The sequence below is a fragment of the Ambystoma mexicanum genome, chromosome 6p (genome assembly GCF_040938575.1).
Source record: "Ambystoma mexicanum isolate Mex_15411 chromosome 6p, UKY_AmexF1_1, whole genome shotgun sequence".
NCBI classification, from domain to species: Eukaryota; Metazoa; Chordata; class Amphibia; order Caudata; family Ambystomatidae; genus Ambystoma; species Ambystoma mexicanum.
In genome coordinates, this window is record NC_090935.1 from 83,629,005 (window position 1) to 83,649,449 (window position 20,445).

Sequence of the window (20,445 nt, forward strand, 5' to 3'; positions counted from 1 at the left end):
CCTGTGGCCTCAAAAGTTGTACGGAGAGAGTTTTGGACTATCTCTGTGTGACACTTGTGGACAGAGGTTTCTTCTGCCTACACGACAGTCAAGACAGTCGATACACAACAGAAGGGCTCTAGCAGGACACTATTTAGGGAGAGAGAGTTGGATGTAAAGGGGTCCTAGAAAGCCTTGTTAATAATGCAGAAGGACTTGAACGTGATTCTTGCAGCAACCAGCAGCAAGTAGAGAGATTTTATAGCTGGTGAGATGTGGTCCCAGGCTTGAGGCCAAGGATAAGTCTTGCAGTCCTATATTGGATTAGTTGAAGAGAACAAAGGGAGGTTTTAGGCAGATTGAGAAAGAGGCTGATACAGTAGCCCAGCCTGGAGAGGACCAGGGTTCAGGAGACACTGATTTTCTGGGGGAAGGTGACTAAAGGGAACCTGCCTCTGTGGAGGTGCAGCTGAAAGTGGGCCTTCTTGGCAACATCTGTGATGTGAGGAGAGCAGAGACGAGTCGAAGATGACACCAAGGTTTTGTGCCTCACAAGAGGAAGGGGGAGGGTCTATGGAGGGCAGCCATAGTGTGGGAGGGAAAGAGGGTGCAGGGATCCCAATGAGAAGGAACTCTGTCTTTAAGGCAGAGATAATTAGCAGTGCACCATGCCTGAACAGCAGACAAGCTGTCAGGAATGAGAGAGGAAGATGAGGAGGTGGAAGAGAGAAGCTTGAAGGAGAGCTGCGTGTCATCTGCATAACACTGGAAGTTAGGAGAGAAGGTAGGGATTAAGTGGGCCAGAGGAGCTAGGTAGAGGTCGAACAACCAAGATGAGAAGATCCTGAGGGACTCCACAGATAGAGAGTGAGATGGTGGAGAGAAAAGGGCCAGCCAGGTCTGTGATGCCAAGGGTATCAAGGAGCTGAGTTAGCATGTAGCATGATTGACCATATCAAAGGCAGAGGAAATGTCAAGATGGATGAGAACAGAGGGAGTTCAGGGGAGCAGTTTTCGTGCTTCTGGCAGCTCTGAAGTAAAACTGTTGGTCATGGAGACAACCAAAAGATTTAGTGTGGAGGATAAGCTGGGAGATGGCCAGCTTCTCTAGGAGGAGTTTGCCCAGGAAGGGGGTAATTCTTTATTTATTTGCATTTATAAATCGCTCACACAGCACAGGGGCATTAAAGCGCCATTACAGGAATATGTCTTAGTTGCATCACAAAGGTGTCCTACATTAGCCCGCATACATGTATTATTTACAGTATTTAGGTGATTGGCTTGGTTACAATCGCCCTTCATTGGTTAGATAAGCGTGAGTAGTTCTCTCATTACAATGTGCATGCTTGGTTACATTGTTCAAACCTGTATAGGAGGCAGGAGGGTTACATTTGAGCTGCAGTCATACAGAATCCAGTTTTAGGCAAACAGTCTGGTTGTGATGGCCTAGCGGAAGGCGAGATGAGAGGGTTTACTTCTGAGGGAGTGAGGCAGTGGGTTCCAGTGTCTAGAGGCAATGAATGGGAAGCTAGCGCCACTGCCTCTTACACGTTTAATTCTTGGGACCGGCAGTATGTTGGCATATGGGGTTCTGATGGGTCTTGCAGTCGGAGGCAGGACGACTCTATGGGAAAGGTAGGGAGGTGTGGTGCGGTGGATGTATCAATGCATAATGGCAAGTGTCTCCAACAGGACGCGCTGGTGGACAGACAGCCAATGTGCTTGTTGTCTGGCTGCAGAGATATGTTCCCTTTTGGAGATGCCCAGTGCTGCGCGAAGGGCGTTATTCTGAATGGTTTGTAATTTGTCCAGGTTTTTTGCTGAGGTTCCTGTAAAGAGAAGATTACAGTAGTCTAGCCTTGAGCCTATGACGGCTCGTGCAATCGATAGACAGTTGGTGGTGGATAAGAACGGTCTGGTGGCATTGAGGAGTTTGGAATAGTAGGCTTCAGAGTTATCTATTGCGCTTACTTGTCTGGACATGGTTAAGTTAGTGTCTAGGTAAACTATGAGAATTTTGACTGACTGGGAGGCTGGGATGGTGATGCTGTCATTGGTGAATGCTTAGTATCTAGCATCAAGGATGATGCTTGAGTCAGTGGCGGCTAGCAGTAGTTGTTCTGTCTTGTCCCCGTTCAGCCATAGCCAGTTTTCAGGCATCCACGTGTGGATGGTGGAATAGATGGAGTTAAGGGTGTTGGAATCATTTTCATAGTTGCCGGAGAGAGGAATGAGGATGCCGAGCGAGTCAAGTAGATTGAACAGGGAGATGGTAAACATTTTATACAATGTGGGCGATAAGCATGAGCCTTGTGGTACTCCGAAGAGTATGGTGCCTCGATTTGCAGCTAGGTCTGAGAAAACACGCATGAATCGTCCTTCAAGGAAGGAGGCAATCCAAGTGATTGCATTTGGAGAGAAGAAGGCTGAGGAGGAGAGATGTTGACATAGTACTTTGTGATCGACAAGGTCAAATGCTGCCGATAGATATAATAGGAGAAGGGCAGGTTTGCCAGAGTCTCCGATATCGTCAATTTGATTTTTAAGGTCCAGTAGGACCGTCTCGGTGCCGTGACCAGGACGGAAGTCGGATTGCCATGTGCCTAGGATGTTGTTTGATTCTTAAGAATTCCTGGACTCGCAGGTAGCTGCTTTGTCGAGAATCTTGAGCAGGGAGGGTACAGTGGTTATGGGTCTGTAGTTGTGGGATTGATGGGTCAAGTGAGTTTCTTTTTAGAAGGGGGCGAATCCAGGCTTCTTATAGGCTAGGAGGAACCGATCCTGATGCAAAAGAGGCATTGCTGAACACTGTGATGAACAGTGTGAGCAAGTCCGCGTATGCCTTGAAAAGGGATGCAGGGCAGATGTCCCCTTTGCACGTGGATGGTTTGATGTTCTTCATGATGGCAGTGACTTCCATCTCATTGACGTCTCTGATCAAGAAGAGAGTGGTGTTGGTAGTCTGCTGATTGCATGTGGGTGATTGAGTCATATTGGGAAGGAGTGGGTTAAGTTGATTTGATCTGATTTTGTTCTGCAGAATGTCGAGCTTGAGGAGCATAGCTGTTTTTATTTCAGCGAACCATGCTTCATTCTTTAGTATGGGATGGGGGGGCAGGAGTTTCTAGCTCTCTCAGATGGATATCCTATTGCTGAATGAGTTAGCTTTGACAAGGACAATAGCTTTTTTATATTCATTAGAAAGCTTGTTAAACTCAAGTGTGTCTAGTGCTAGTTGGCTGGCTTGCCATTTAGATAGGGCTGCATGCTTTTTGGTGTGTTGAGCTGAAAGTTCAGGAGTAAACCAGTTGTTAGCGTGTTTATTATGTTTGGCTTTGCGGACTGTTAAGGTTTCAATGGCATCAATAGCTTCAGCTAGGATAGTGTTGAGGGAGAGAGCCAAATCCTCAGGATCTTTGGAGAATGGAGCCTCGAGGGCAGGGACCTTAAGAAAAGGTGCTAGGTTTTCCCTAGTGAGGCGGCGTTCACTTCTAGAGGATGCCGAAAGGATAGGTGAGGTAGTGGCTATTTGTGAAGAGGATGAAGTGGTGGTCTGTCTATGGAAGAGGAGGTTGGCTGTGACATCCGGAGCACAGTTGTGGTGGGCTAGCCAGTCGATGGTGCGGCCCTTGATGTGGGTGGGGTTGGTGATGAAGTGTGAAAAGCCTAGAGCTTCTAATGTCTTAGCCAGTTTTTGTGCTGTGGTGTCTTTGGGGTTGTGAAGCCCTAGGTTAAGATCACCTGCTAGGATGACCTTAGAGGATGTTTTAAGATTATCTGAGACAAGGTGCGTGATGGAGGAATGGAAGTCAGCTAGAAGACCTGGTGGGCGATATACAATGTGAAATGTGATGATGCATTTGTGTGGCGTGGTGATTTTTAGGGATAGGAGATCGTAGTTGCGGGAGTTAGTGTGGTCTATTTTTCAGATAGCAATGAAGCCTTTGGCTATGAATGCCACTCACCCTCCTTTAATGAGAGGGCAGTCCTTGCGGGATGTGGTATAGGACAAGGGGAGTGCAATTGCCTGAGTTGGGACAGATGTTTCCTGAAGCCAGGAATGGAGATAGGGCGGTGGTTTGCCATACAGGAACGGTTCGCAGAAGGCTTTTTGAGGAGGGGTTGCACAAGGGAGTACTTAAGGAGTGAGGAGAAGGATCCAGTAGGAGTGATTGCAGAAATCGGCCAAGACTGGAGCAGGGGAGACAATGTTGTCCTTGATAGTTCTGGAGGAGCATGGGAGCACCTGTTTGGATGAGACCTTCGTAGAGTGGACTAATCTAGAAGTCTCATCAGTTGTTATGGGTGAAAAAGAGGAGAGTAGGAGGGGAGGGAGGACAAGGGAGGCCTGAGAGCGGGTGAGGGAGAAGGGCGAGGAGTAGAGGAGAGTGAGGACGCGATATAATTAGTTTTAGAGGTGAAGTAAATGTCCAGAGAAGTGCCAAAGGAAGGCAGAGGGGAAGTGGAGAATGCAGTAGGGTTGGCAAGTTCTTTGCAGATTTTGAAAACTTCAGTCACGTTGTTTGTGGCCGCAGAGATGCAGGCTTGGATAAAGACATCTTCACGGACCAGATTTAGAATCTGTATTTGGAGCAGTCGGACAGTTTGTCAGAGGATATGCTTGAGGCCTGACACTTCCGTTTAGCCGCTCTGTACCTGCGTTTCAGAGCGGCCAGTACAGAGTGATACCAGAATTCCCACAATGTCAGAATCTTTATACAACTTCAGGTGCCTGTTATATTTGCCTGTCAGGACTTCTTCAATGGGCTTCTCAGATCCCTGGTATACTACCCTGCCAGGTATCTTCCCACAATGTCAGAACTTCTTGTTGCTTTTGCAGATTGTGTGCTGCACTCCCCTGCCAGGAATCCTCGTATGGGTTTTCTTCAGATCCACTCGTATACTTTTCTGCCAGGATTATTCCCACAATGTCAGCTGTCTGATATACTCCCACGCTAGGACTTCTTATTTTTGTCACTGTTCTTTTCACTACACCGCAGCAATTTATACACTGAGATGCTTGGTGCAGTTGCCTATGGTAACACTTGCTTCAGTTTCCCCCACATTGGCATCGCTTGAGTCTGTATTTACTTGGGATGTGTTGTTGCACCTTATCTTGTCTGCATTCAAATATTCATCTCAATAGGTATTGAATTGGTATTGGGTTTTGGCTGCATTCAAATCACTTTTGAGTATTGTCCGTATTAGCAATTTCCTGTCGCTCAATCACTCGGTTGCATGCATGTCAGTACGCCCCGGGATCCCCAATAATGCACGGTCATTCCCAGCATTTCCGACCCTTACTGTGCCTTTGCAATGAAGTTCCCTCACTGGTATGGCTTCTCGCACTGTGCGGACATACCCTGAGTATTTCCTGCTGCTCTGGAAACACTCGCTGGCTTCCCTCTGTGATCTGACCGGAGATCGTTGCCTCTCTGCACAACTGTATCTGCAGGAACTCCTCTTCTCGCTCACTGCTTTCTCCTGCATGGTCTTCTCCCGCACTGCTTTTCCTATAAGTGCGGATGCCTTTTTTAAATGTCCCGTGTACTTTAGGTCCAGTAAAATCACTTGCCTGTACCTTGGGCTTCAGGCTTCTCTTGGTTTGTATAAACTCTTGCTTACTCTTCCTCGTCTCAGTGCCTGAGGGTTTTTGGGTGTTGAAGTCCATGGAGGATACTGGATTTCCTGCATGATATTAAAAAATCTCACATAAAGATACATCAGAAACAGAAGATGGCATGTTTGAATTGTGAGTTTTTGAGTAATAGATGGGAGTTTGACTACAGTGAAATAGAGGAACGGTTTTCTGACCTTTACTATAGGGGGGAACTGTTAGGTGACAACAAGCCATTAAGACTGTGGGCATTATAGGGTCTTCCTCTGGGGTAAGGGCTGAATACTGCATCTCACCTGTGGGTAGAAGCAGTGGCAGGCTCCTATGTGTCCAATGTTTCCTGCTTCTGTTGGAGTTATCTTTACACCATTGATGGAAGTATGTTCATATTGTTAGGGGATATAAGTGGCTAATAGGCTACTTATTAGCATGAAGGGAAAGCAGAGCTGTGCAGTATATCGCCTTTTAGGCACTGTGTAACAGGTGCCAGGCCATGTTGCAGAGTGTGGTATAACATCAAGTGGTACACTGCAATAGATGTCGATTGCAAAGGTTCATGGCAAGTACTGTATCTCTTTTAAATTGATGTATAGTCACAGGATGACCTTAGTAAAGCACATGCAGTGCTGAATAATCCCTATTGGGCCGGTCAGATAGCACAGCGAGCTAAGCACTCACTCTTGATATCTGTGTGCAGCCTGATGTGGCAGGTTGAAATTCCGGCAGGGTCAACTCAGCCTTTCTTCCTTCCGAGGGCGATACATTGAGTACCACTCGGTGGGATAATAATGTCTTCTGTTATTTGAGCGCTCTGAGACCTATGGGTGTGTAGTGCTATATAAGAAATACATTATTATTATTATTAACGATCTGCCAACCTTTACTATAGCAATAGACTCAGTAGAGGGAGGGTTTGCAGCCACACTCTTCTGTGGGACCACTTACTATTTCCTGTGTTTCTTGTTTTCCATCCACAACAAGAAACTTTTAAGCCAACCGCAACTCGTTCTTGAATGCATATTGTGAATGCAATGTCTGTCATTTGTAATGATTTTACGTTAATGCCTAGAGTACTAACTGGTTATAAATAAATAGGAAAATACAATAATATTTGAACACTGTGCTTTGAAGAGTGTTTTTGCGTGTAATCTATTTGCATGTTTGCTTTGAATAATGTGATGAGCTAATCTCTATGAGGATGCAGAGAATCCGACATCCAGAGTCTGGTATTACTCTCACAGGGCAACATGGCCTCAAATGCAGTGTAATACATGCATATACATTCCTGCTGAGAGGAAGAGGCTGCGTCGCCATTCTAGGCTAGGAGACATGTTGGTGATGATGAAGAGTCAAATGCAGGACTCCAATTTAATTTAGGTTAGTGCAGTATATATTTCATAGCAGCAGTTGTGCAGTGGACACAGGAAATGTACAATGACACATGTCCCCACAACCCTGGTATATGATCTAATGCAGCATTTTCAATACATGGCGACCAGTGACCATGGCAAAAGAAGGACAGTATTTAAAAGTTTTCTTTTAGTTTTTCGATCTACTTCATGTCAATTTTCACTTTTGTAAGGTTTATCTTTTTAAACTATATCACAATAGAATAAAAAAAATAAGACCGTTATTGCACACATTCAAATTAATACAATAGTTATTGGATATGAAAACAGCAAAACTCTGAACTCTCAGGAAACCCTCCCTTTGACTCCTGAATGATACCAGCACAGCTTTGTGCTTGTTTCCCAATTAAACTTTGCAAACTCATATCAGTGTTTGTTCTGTTTGAAGGTGGTTTTCACCAAGCTAGAAATTAACTGCATGTGCAGACTTATATAACCAAAGAGTTTCACTGCTGTTAGCTATCATTTGAATAATTCTTACGTTTGTGAGCCACACCCACCTCCATCTTGTCATTAAACATATATACATTACACAACTGAGTTATTTAACTATATCAGGATGATGAAAGTATTAGCTTTCATAAACTATATAAAATTGTTCTTATTTTTCACCTTTTTATTAGAACCCTTTTGCACATACCTTTCAAATAAGAATTTCTTTGGCACCTCATTTCATCCAACCACATTTTCCTCATTCTAAAATACTGCACCCTTTTAGACTAAATTCCACTAGTCACACACCTTTAAACATGTCAAGTGTACAGGTCAAACTAGCCTTGATCCTTTATAATATGGAAGCTCCTAGTGAGCCAATGGAACTTTTCAACTAGGACCACAGGGACTATACTTTCCTATGTGTAGCATGGCCACAGACTTTCACATGTGGGAAATGATGTCAATGCGGTTAGCCCCATGATGAGGCATAAATGAACAGCATTCTGATCACACCAGAAAACACACAACTCCTTTAGAGCCCAAGAAAGTACCTAGGGCAATCATTTCTGGTAGTTCCATGGTGCGTATCACTGCCTATTCACGAGCGATCATTGAAGGGGGCATTGTGGTGTCATGTACCACTTTCTCTAGCAATAGGGACAATGTGAGGATCTCTTGATTTAGATGAACTCCTGCATTATGCATCCCATACTAGGAAATACACTTTCCCATCCTAGCTCTCTGTTCTTCATTGTAGGAGATGACAACTTATAGGGGTGTCTAATAGTGGACAGACTATACCTTTTGTCAAAACTCCCACTCCAATCTAGGGGTAACCAGCTATAGGCATTGGTCCCACACAAAAAGATTTGATGAGTGCCATAACTGGAATATACAAAGGAAAGAGCACCATTGATAATAGCCACACTACTGTTATTTTTAGTGGGTAGAGAATAGCTGCATCAACTAATGCCAATGAACAGGGAACCCCAATGAGTGTAGCAATGAATGCCTGAGGCTGGAACAAAGGCATATTACCACAGGTTTCTTCTGAGGTTGATTTGGAAGAGACATATTGGGGGACCTGAGCATCCCTCTTTGAATAATGACCGACAGCATGGGTTAGGACACTTGGATCCATCGACCCAGAAACAGGAGCTACTTGAGAACCTGAGGCTAAATCAAGTTGGAGATCGGCATAGACTCATCAATCATAAATAGTCTGAATGATGCAAAAAGCATTTCATTCCGTAGCATGGAATTATCTCTGGCGAGTCCTCGAGAAATGTAACTTTGGTCCCCGGTTCCGCTCCTGGGTGAGACTATTCTATTATGACCCGGTTGCCAGGGTCCACACTGAGGACAGATGCTCACCCCTCTTTCGAATTGTCAGAGGTACGAGACAGGGCTGCCCCTTCTCTCCCTTAATCTTTGCTATAGCCATTGAACCGTTCACATGATACGTTAGTCCCATGCGCCCTGGGGTCTAGGAACAGCAGGCCAGGTTGTTATCATCTCTTTATATGCAGACAATGCTTTACTCTATGTTCAGTGCTCTGCCATTAACCTTGCACCAATTCTGGATGATGTTATCTACTCTGGACACATTTCTGGTCTCAAGGTGAATTGCTCCAAATACACCTTGTTTCCACTAACTGAGATTACAATGCCCCCCCTGATTTAATGGGATTCACTTGGTCCCCATTAAAGTTTACTTACCTAGGTATAGAGGTGGCACACCACTCAGAGGTGCTGTATGAGGAAAATGATCAGAAATACCTGACGACACTCACGGGGAAGGCCTCAGGCTGAGCGAGACTCCCTAACTCCCTGGCGGCAGGATCGGTATTCTGAAGATGATTGTGCTTCCTCAACCGTTATATCGGTTCATCAATCTCCCTCTATGGCCTGGAGATGACTTCTTTCTAACACTGACCCTCACTGTTAATGCATTCCTGTGGCATTCTGGTGCTGTCCGACTCAAACTTGGGACATTGACCACTCCCATGGAGAGTGGCGGTCTCGCTGCTCCTGCCTTTCTCAGGCATTGGATCGTTGCCCAAGCCCAGTTTGCCTCACACTGGTTCAACACCCTGGACCATACCCCACACATCAGACTCAAACAACTGGTGGTCAGTGGACGGGATATCTGATCATTGATTCTTGCCCCCCTATATATTGGGCAGAAATAATCCTGTCTCCAGCACGTCCCTTGCTCTCTCCAAGATCTTGAGACTGTCCGGCATGTTTTATCCCTTCCATGGCAGTCTCCCTCTTTGCAATTTCATTCTAGGGGTCCTGCATGTCCCCCTGCCTATAGTACGACAGTGGGCCGAGGCAGGATACGAATCGGTTCGAGACATCTTTGATCATAGTAACTTCCTTGAGTGGCCGGACCTCCCCCTGGCTTTACGACGGAAACCAGCTGTATGGCTTACATTTTCTGGCCTCCATATACTCCTTAAGCTTAGATATCCTAATTTCCCCATGATACCCCCTGATGATCCTATTTTTGCTGAGATATGTAATGCCAACTTCTTCGGAGGGAAGATCTCCAGATGATATGCTTTGCTACAAACTAAATCTATCCCCCAGTTGGAGAAACTGAAACACTCATGGGCAGAGGACCTCGGGTGGAAATGACTGACCAACGCTGGGTACGCATGTGTTCCCAGACCCATAATGTGTCCTTCAACTCCCGATATAAATGAATCCAATTTAAAGTCTTACCCAGATATCATTATACTCTGATTAGGCTACACTGTATTTCACGAAACTACTCTCCGAGATGCGGGAGATGTGGATTTGACAATGCCACATATATACATATGGTTTTGTCCTGCACTTACCTAGCTCAGTTTTGGGGAGAGGTTTTCTCTACGATTTCTGCAGTCTTAGACCATCCTATTACCCCTTCCCCATTACACTGTCCTTTTCATGATTTTCCTGGTCTGGGCATCGGCACGAGGAAACTAGCCAGTCTCTGCATGCTCCTTGTTACACAATGTATCCTGCTATGTTGGCTCCGTCCCGGAGCGCCCTCACACATACAATGGCTTAGGTCTGTAACGTGGACCTCAGACATTGAAGAAACCTGGTCCAATCAGCATCCGTAGGAACATATGGTCGCTATTCCGCTCCTATATGGACTCTGTATGCACAGACGCTGATGAGGTATTTTCTGCTCCCCCCTCTCCTACGGCTACTGTCTTCTGATTGATGCATTGTTCACAGTCCATGCGCATGCCTAGAGGTTGCTTGGTCACTAATACCTTGAAGGTACACCCTTCCGAATTCTGCCTGCATTTATTGTATATGTCAGCCCATGTCATTATATGTTGCATGCTTCTTCTGTATGTTGTCAAGCTGAATACATAAAAGTAAAAAAAAGAAAAAAGAAATAGTCAAAATGCACGCATGCTTCCACGTAGCATGTAGAAAAGCATTTTTGCTTTCAATCTGGTGGTGTGCATTATGGTCTTGCAAATCGTGTCAGAGGTGGTGAAAGCTGCAGTTGTTATTGTAATAAATAGCACTGAATAATGTGTCTGTGCTATGCAAGCCATGAAGCGTGATGCCCAACGCACAAAAGGTTGCATACAACCTCTAGGCCAATGAAGAAGACCGCAGGTGCAACCACAGGTAAGTGGACGGGGTGGTGGGATGAGGTGGCGGGGACTGCACAGTGAAAGGGGATCCAGTTTTGGGCCCTCGAAAAGGGCTGGGAGAAGGGTCAGAATAATGACAATAACTGGCTGTTCATCCCAGAAGTAGAGCCGCACACTGGGGCCCCGGGGACGGCGAGTTGTGCTAACAATAGGCAACGCAACCCTGAGGGTGCTCAAGATGTGGCTAGGTTAAACTCAGAAATTCTGGGGTGGCCTAGATTGACAGAAGGTTGACCTGGCAGAAAGAGTGGATGCTTATGATAACATTGCGGGCGCTTCTCCTGTAGATCTATTGCCTGTAGAGTTTGTGAACTCCCCAGGCGGGGAGACACGATTACTATCATGGAACATTGATGGTGTTCAGAAATATATGTTGGATGAGAGGTGGATAGAGTTTGTGCAAACTCATTCCGTCGTTGCTCTCGATTAATCATGGGCACTGGTTGCCCCACTCTGCAGCGCTAAGCAACTCTTTCTATCCCTGCGTCCTAGATAGGGGCGGGAAGTTTAATCCTTTTGGTGAGTATAAACTTTTTTTTTGCAATCCATATGCACTACACAGGCTAGAACACGTTTTGGGAATTGTAGATGGGACTAATGTTTTGCTTATCAATTTGTATAATTGTCAGAAACGCAGTGCGGGCCCCTCTGTGTTTTCACTCTTAGAAGAAAGAGTTAGGGAGTGGAGGGAAAAACAAAAGTGGTACATGAAGAGCATTATAATAGGAGATTTCAATCTCCAGTCCAAGCCCCTTGAGATTATGAATGGGCTGGCACAGGAAGAAGATGAGCTTTGTGGCATAGTAGCCCTTGATGCTGGCTGGCCAAAGCGGTAATACAGAAATTGAGACGTAGCAGCCAGTGTGATAATGTCCTTGTGTCTCGGGGCATGTAATGGAAGATTTGTGAGGGAGCCCCTGCTGGGAAAACCTTTGGAGCCAAGTCCAGTTTGATTGATTATATCCTATTGAATATAGAATCCTGGACATTGGGGTGTGACTTTAGGGTGGTAACTAGACAGGAAATTGGCCATGATCTGAGTGTGGCAACGGTGATGGGATCCTGTTTAGGTATGGCCTTGGATGCTAATGGTAAGAACACTGTCCTGATTGAGATCAGGGGTGAAGCAAGACATACTGTAAAATGGAAAGCACTCAATATAGGGACAAAGCTCCCTGATATCTATACAAGTATTTTATCATTATGAGAGGCATTCTTTACAGGTAACCAAGGGAGTGACAAATAACTTCTAGCCCTGCATGAGGCTTTAATTACGGTGTTGGGAGGTTGTTTCAACAAGCCTTGGTACACCGTCAAAGCAGTAGCAACACACAAGACCCCATGGTATGATGGGGAATGTCGACAAGCCAAGACTGTGTTAATCAAACCTGCTAAGGAATTTCGGGATGGGGATCCAGTGTGCCCATCAGTGGCTTGAAGTAGATATTACAAACTGTTAAAAAGTAAGAAACTAGGGGCGTGGCTTGGAGCCGCTGCGAGTGGCAGGGCTTCTTAGGAGCTCCTGCTTGGCTCATTGCGCCATCACCGCCGTTTCCAGACCCCATTACGAGGTGAAATCGAAATGCCTCATGCATGAAGCCACCCTGCAGCTGTCGTCCGAGCGGATTCCCGTTCCATGGCCGAACTGCAGAGTTTCGGCGCTTTTCTCCCCGCGGGTCCCGTCGGAGGTAAGATGGCGGCCGCGGACCACAAGCAGAGGAGTACATCCATAAGGGGAAGGGGCAGGTGCGCCATAGCAAACAAAGCCACCTGACGCTCTCAGCTCTTCATCTCGCACTGGCTCACCCAGCATCTCCCCCTGAAGTAAGAGACCACAGTCAAGCCCAACCGCCTCGAGCAGCTCCGAGATCCAAGGCGATGAAGGCGGCGTGACAGCAGAGAAAGACGCTGCCTCTACCGGAGCCCCTCTCGGTCCCAATTCAGATGCCCAATGATGGCGCACCTCCTTCTCCCCACACTGCACGGGGATTAACTCGTGCTCCGCTCTCCTGAGACTCGGCCGGGCCGGGGCAGGTCCCCCCGGGGAGGGGCTGTGAAAGTGAGGTGCTGCCGCTCATGGGCCTCCGCCTGGAGCTCGCAGCTTCTTTCCCCCGGCGACCGCTCCAACGGCAGTGACCCAGCCACCCAGTCGGACACCAGCCTTTGGAGGATGAGCCCGCCACAACGCGCTAGTGACATCTCTGGTGCGCTGCAGCCGGATTCCATCCAGCCCTACAGCCCAGCAGACGGCTGACCGCAGCGACCCGCCAGCAGCCCATTCTCCGTTGGTCTACAACATACTTGTCATGATCTCTGCTTCCAAAAGGTCAGGACTTACCCAACTCCCTTGGAAGCAGACCCATAACCCAGGTTCCGAGTGCCAACCAGTCCCAATTGGGACCTTTTGGACCCTGTCCTGGCGCCAGTGGCACCAGGCTCATAAATATGCCCAGTCCCAGCGCTGGAAGCGCCGGGCTCATAATGCTTGGGTGGATTTACCTGCAGCAGACCATGCTGCTTACTTACCTGCCAGTTGAGCCTCTAATCCTCTTCTGTTTGGGACTACTTTTCCTGTTGGGTGGGGCAGGAGCCACTCCCTAGGTTCAGAACACTGGAACTCTTCTGGAAAGCAGGAACTCTTTTCTTACCTAGGCGAGGCTGTGGAAGGAGACACCTAAGCACTACAGGAGGCTATTTAAACCACACCCGATGGATGAATCTTGCTTTGCGTTATTCTGCATCCTCTGCAGCAGAACGCTCATCGTGTCTTCTGCATCTGATCCTGGGCCTAAGGGAAAAAGGCTTACCATCCTGAATCCAGTCTTCAGCAACACCTATAAAGACAAGAAAGAACAGGTTAGCATTACGGTCTTCAGTGACAGCGCTTCTCTTACCTGGTCCATCGGCTGTCACCAACGCCTCGCGCTGCATTCCGGCATCTGAAAGACAAAGGCTTACCTACTCTTCGCGTGCTCCGGAGGTCTTCGCACTGCATTCCGGCATCTGAAAGACAAAAGCTTACCAACTCTTTGCACGCTCCGGATGCCTTCGGCGCTGCATCCCGCATCTGAAAGACAAAAGAAGGTGCGTTTAAAGACATTGGGTAACTTTATTACTCATGTGCCATTACTCCTTCCCACGCCGAACCCAGTGGGTATTCCGGCACCCTTCAGCAGCTCCGAACTTGTACCTGCAAGATAAAAGGACAGTTAGCGCGCATCGTGAAGCAGGCAACAAGCGCTTACTTACGTGCTTCAAGGCGCTTCTATTCCTCACACGGGTTCCATCCTCAACTCACTTCAGCCCGTCATCCGCCATCGCCGGAACCCTGCAAAACAAGAGACATCATTACAAAAGACTTTTAAAGACATTTGAAATACTCGGAACTTACCGTTCGTGCAGTAAACGACGGACAGCAGTCCTCTGAGGTCAAGAGGCCTGCACCCTTATCCAGTGAAGAAACTGGTTACGGCACCCTGCCCCGAGGCAGATGGAGAGCTCGGCGTTCACTTACCTAAGGTGAGAGCGTTAACCTTTGGGGTTCTACAGGAGAAGAGAAGGGGAAGAAGAGAGAGACACCCAATAACACCAGTTCATTAATCCCATATTTTCTATCTGCAGACATCTTACTCTTCGAGTCAGACATACAGTGCACAGAGGTCCAGCCCGAAGAGCCAACCGTGTGTTACACATCACCTTTGAAGATACAGTATTCGCCCAGTCAAGACCGGCGCCTCTGCGGGAATCAGGTGAGCGTTACAGAACGCAAAGCCTACCGCAAAACTCCCGCCCAAGCGCTATGGAAACCTCGGATACCGACCAGCTAGCCCAGTTACTTGGGGAACTAAGAGCAGAAGTGCATGCAGCCCATCAGGAAACCAACGCTCTAAGAAGGGAACTGATTATTTCCAAGGAGCGAACAGACGATCTCGCTAGACAATTGCTACAGTCACAAGCCGGACAGACCCCATTACCCGCATCAGGGGCAAATCTTCCTTCAACATCCTCTATGAATCCAGTGCAAATCAACCTACCTGGGAATGTACCTCTGGTTCCGCCCGAACGATTTTCTGGTGACCCAAAGAGGTTTGCAGTATTTATTAATCAGTGCCGGTTGCATGTCTTATGCCGGCCAGCAGCCTTTCCAACTGATCAAGCTAAAGTAGCTTTCGTGCTTTCGTACCTTAGTGGCAATGCGGCAGACTGGTCGATCCCTCTAGTTAATCAAGATTATCCGGTTCTCCATGATTTTCAAGCTTTTCAGCTCAGTATGGAAAAACTGTTCGCAAGACATTCACAGGGGCAGGCCTTGGACAATGAGCTTCTTTCGTTGCGACAGGGTAATCAAGACCTTTTGGCTTATATTGCGTCTTTCAACAGACTGATAGTGGAAACTCAATGGCCTGAGGACAAAAGGATTACGCTGTTTTATAGAGGTCTACGTGGAGAGCTCAAAGATGTGTTAGCCCAAGTAGTGAATCCCCCGCAAGACTGTTCGGACTATATAGACTTAGTCGTTCAAATATATCACAGACTGCAGAACAGGAAGGCCGATCGTTCCAAGTTTGATGCTCGAGTATTTTCCAAACCACCAACTCCTTCCAAAGGAGTCGACTCCGGGGAACCCATGCAAATAGGGGGCCTGAAAGGACCACTAACACAAAAGGAGCGGGAAAGGAGAAAACAGTTGCAATTATGCCTCTATTGCGGAAACTCAGGGCACTTTCTTCGAGACTGTCCGGTGAAACCAGCCAAGAAGGCAGTAGGAGCTGCAGTTACCAAGGTCACAAACTCTGAGCAGGGAAACGACCTCGCCCGACAAGAATAGAGGTCCTCTTGCCGAGCGTTAAAACCAGTTCCGTGACCTCGCATTTTGTGATACCTATGGTCCTCATTAGCCCTGATCATCCGGATCGATTACATGCGATTGAAGCTTACGTCGACAGCGGTTCCATCGGCAATTATGTGGATCATGAAATGGTTTTGAGGATGAATCTAACTCTTTGTCCCAAGGCTGTAAAGGACGTCATTACTACGGTGGATGGTACGGAGATAGCCTCCAGACCAGTAACGCATACCACTCAAGAAGTGACGCTAGTAAGTCAAGATGGACACCATGAGAAGATCGTGTTCGATGTGATCAAGGCCCCTCAGTTCCAGATTATTCTAGGAATACCTTGGTTAGAGAAACACAATCCTCAGATCGATTGGCGAGCAAGAACGGTTCAGTTTCCAGAATGTGTCTCTACTTGTCACCCTCCACCTGGTGTTGCACTGGCAGCAATTTCTTCGGAGACTCCCCAGTTACCTCCCGAATACCTAGAATTCCAAGATGTTTTCCGGAAGGATCAGGCTAACTCTCTACCTCCTCATAGGTCTTATGACTGCCAGATAGACCTGATACCTGGATCTACTCCTATTTGTAGTAGAATTTATGCCCTCACCGAGCCTGAGAACCTTCACCTCCGACAATACCTGGATCAATACCTAGCGAATGGGTTTATTCGTCCTTCCAAGTCCCCTGCTTCTTCAGCTTTGTTCTTCGTTCCAAAAAAAGAAGGGGACCTTAGAACTTGTATAGATTATCGTGCCCTGAACCAGATCACCGTTAAGAATAGATATCCGTTACCTTTGATCCCTGAACTCCTGGACCAAGTCAGAAAAGCATGCATATATACAAAGCTGGATCTTAGAGGAGCCTACCACTTGGTATGAGTAAAAGAGGGCGATGAATGGAAGACGGCCTTCCGCACCAAGTATGGGCTATTTGAATATCAGGTCATGCCCTTCGGACTTTGCAATGCCCCGGCCGCCTTTCAATATTTTATGAACGATGTCCTCAGAGAGCTCATAGATGTGTGTGTTGTTGTTTACATCGACGACATCCTCGTTTATTCTTCATCGGAATCTGAACATAGGAAACACGTGAAAATGGTCCTCGAGAGATTGCGTCAACACAAACTTTTCGCCAAGTTGGAAAAATGTGTTTTCAACGTGACTGAAGTTGAGTTCTTGGGATTCATATTATCACCTAGCGGAGTGCGTATGGATTCAAAGAAGGTCGATGCAATTCTCAAATGGCCATCACCATCCTCCGTAAAAGGTGTTCAAAGCATGTTAGGCTTCGCTAACTTTTACCGCAGGTTTATCCCCGAATTCTCTCGAATAGTCCAGCCCATCACCGCCTTTGTTAAAGAAAAACAAACGTTTTGAATGGTCTACCGAGGCGGAGCAAGCTTTCCAGAATTTGAAGACTAAATTTATCTCTGCACCAATTTTAAAACATCCTCGCCCCAAACTCCCCTACATCGTTGAAACTGATGCTTCGAGCCTTGCCATGGGGGCAGTCCTATCACAAAAGGACCCAGTAACCAATCAGTTGCATCCCGTGGCATTTTGGTCCCGCAAATTCTCGCCTCCTGAAATCAATTACACTATTACTGATAAGGAACCTCTGGCTATCAAGTCTGCCTTTAAGGCTTGGCGGCATTATCTTCTGGGGGCCCGACACACCGTTACTGTGATTACGGATCACCGAAACCTGCAATATTTGAAAACCGCAAAAGCCCAATCCTCTAGACAACTCCGTTGGGCACTATTCTTTGCCGAGTTTGACTTCATAATTACCTATCGACCTGGTACAAAAAACGGTAAAGCTGATGCCCTTTCTCTGATGGGAGTGGAAGAACACTTGATCAACCCTAAACCTGTACCTATCATTCCCGAACAAAGAATTCTGGGTGTAATCGCCACACAATCCATAGAGGAAGTTAAGGATAAAGCCAGGCAACTTGTAACTCCAGCAGACATACAGAATTGGCATCTGCAGGGAAAGGACTTTGCAGTGAAGGACAACTTATTGTATTTCCAAGAACGATTTTACCTGCCCAGCACAGATTTACAGAAAAAGGTAATCTCTTGTTATCACGATTCCTTAATGGAAGGACATCCCGGTATGGCCAAAACCTCAGAAAAGATCAAGCGCTACTTCTGGTGGCCGTCTTGGAAAAAAGATATCAGAGACTTTATAATGTCCTGTGGAGTATGCGCCCAAAACAAGAGTCAAAAGGAAAAACCAGCCGGCCTCTTACGCCCTATTGACATCCCACCTCGCCCTTGGCATACGCTTTCTATGGACTTCATCACCGATCTACCTCCATGCTCCGGATACAATACGATCCTAGTAATCGTGGACTTATTCTCCAAGATGGCGCATTTCATTCCACTCAAAGGCTTGCCAACAGCAACAACTCTGGCCCGAGAATTTCTCAAAAACATCGGCCGACTGCACGGTTTTCCTTCAGTTCTAATTTCGGATCGAGGTAGTCAATTTATTTCTCATTTTTGGCGAAGTTGCTGTCGGTCGGCTCAAATTGATGTGAGACTATCGACCAGTCACCACCCTCAAACCGACGGACAAACCGAGAGGACCAATCAAACTCTGGAACAGTATTTACGCTGCATGCTGCAACAAACTGAAAAAACTTGGAAAGATATCCTTTGGATAGCCGAATGTGCCTACAATAACTCTGTCCACTCGGGAACTGGGAAAACCCCGTTTTTTCTTCTATACGGCAGTCACCCTCGAACCTCGGAGTTGGATCCACTCCAAGATCTTGGAACACCAGCAGTAGACTACCTGCATTCTACAATCACCCAAGCCTTTAAGGAAGCCGTTTCTCACCTTCAAAGGGCTAAGGAACAATACAAGAAAGGAGCAGATCAACATCGGAAGGAAGCCCCCCAATATCAAGTAGGAGATCAAGTCTGGTTATCCACCAAATATCTACCTCTAAAAGGACCACGCACATTCAACCCAAGATACCTTGGTCCCTATTCCATCACTACCATAGTAAACCCAGTAGCGGTCAAGTTGGACTTGCCCCCTCACGTGAAGATACATCCGGTCTTCCACGTCTCTCTATTAAAACCCGTGCAACCTCAAACCCGACTAACTAAATCTCCAAAACCTATCCTAGTTGATGGAGAACTCGAGTTTGAAGTCAAAAGCATCCTGGACTCCAAGATCTCCAAATCTAAACTATTTTACCTAATTGACTGGAAAGGCTACGGCCCCCAAGAAAGATCCTGGGAACCTGCAGAATATGTCCACGCTCCTCGTCTAATCAAAAGATTCCATCGAACATTTCCTGACAAGCCCAAACCCCCGGAGAAGCCCGGTTTGGGAGGGGCCTTGAGGGGGGGTGCTGTCATGATCTCTGCTTCCAAAAGGTCAGGACTTACCCAACTCCCTTGGAAGCAGACCCATAACCCAGGTTCCGAGTGCCAACCAGTCCCAATTGGGACCTTTTGGACCCTGTCCTGGCGCCAGTGGCACCAGGCTCATAAATATGCCCAGTCCCAGCGCTGAAAGAGCCGGGCTCATAATGCTTGGGTGGACTTACCTGCAGCAGACCATGCTGCTTACTTACCTGCCAGTTGAGCCTCTAATCCTCTTCTGTTTGGGACTACTTTTCCTGTTGGGTGGGGCAGGAGCCACTCCCTAGGTTCAGAACACTGGAACTCTTCTGGAAAGCAGGAACTCTTTTCTTACCTAGGCGAGGCTGTGGAAGGAGACACCTAAGCACTACAGGAGGCTATTTAAACCACACCCGATGGATGAATCTTGCTTTGTGTTATTCTGCATCCTCTGCAGCAGAACGCTCATCGTGTCTTCTGCATCTGATCCTGGGCCTAAGGGAAAAAGGCTTACCATCCTGAATCCAGTCTTCAGCAACACCTATAAAGACAAGAAAGAACAGGTTAGCATTACGGTCTTCAGTGACAGCGCTTCTCTTACCTGGTCCATCGGCTGTCACCAACGCCTCGCGCTGCATACCGGCATCTGAAAGACAAAGGCTTACCTACTCTTCGCGTGCTCCGGAGGTCTTCGCACTGCATTCCGGCATCTGAAAGACAAAAGCTTACCAACTCTTCGCACGCTCCGGAGGCCTTCGGCGCTGCATCCCGCATCTGAAAGACAAAAGAAGGTGCGTTTAAAGAGATTGGGTAACTTTATTACTCACGTGCCATTACTCCTTCCCACGCCGAACCCAGTGGGTATTCCGGCACCCTTCAGCAGCTCCGAACTTGTACCTGCAAGATAAAAGGACAGTTAGTGCGCATCGTGAAGCAGGCAACAAGCGCTTACTTACGTGCTTCCAGGCGCTTCTATTCCTCACACGGGTTCCATCCTCAACTCACTTCAGCCCGTCATCCGCCATCGCCGGAACCCTGCAAAACAAGAGACATCATTACAAAAGACTTTTAAAGACATTTGAAATACTCGGAACTTACCGTTCGTGCAGTAAACGACGGACAGCAGTCCTCTGAGGTC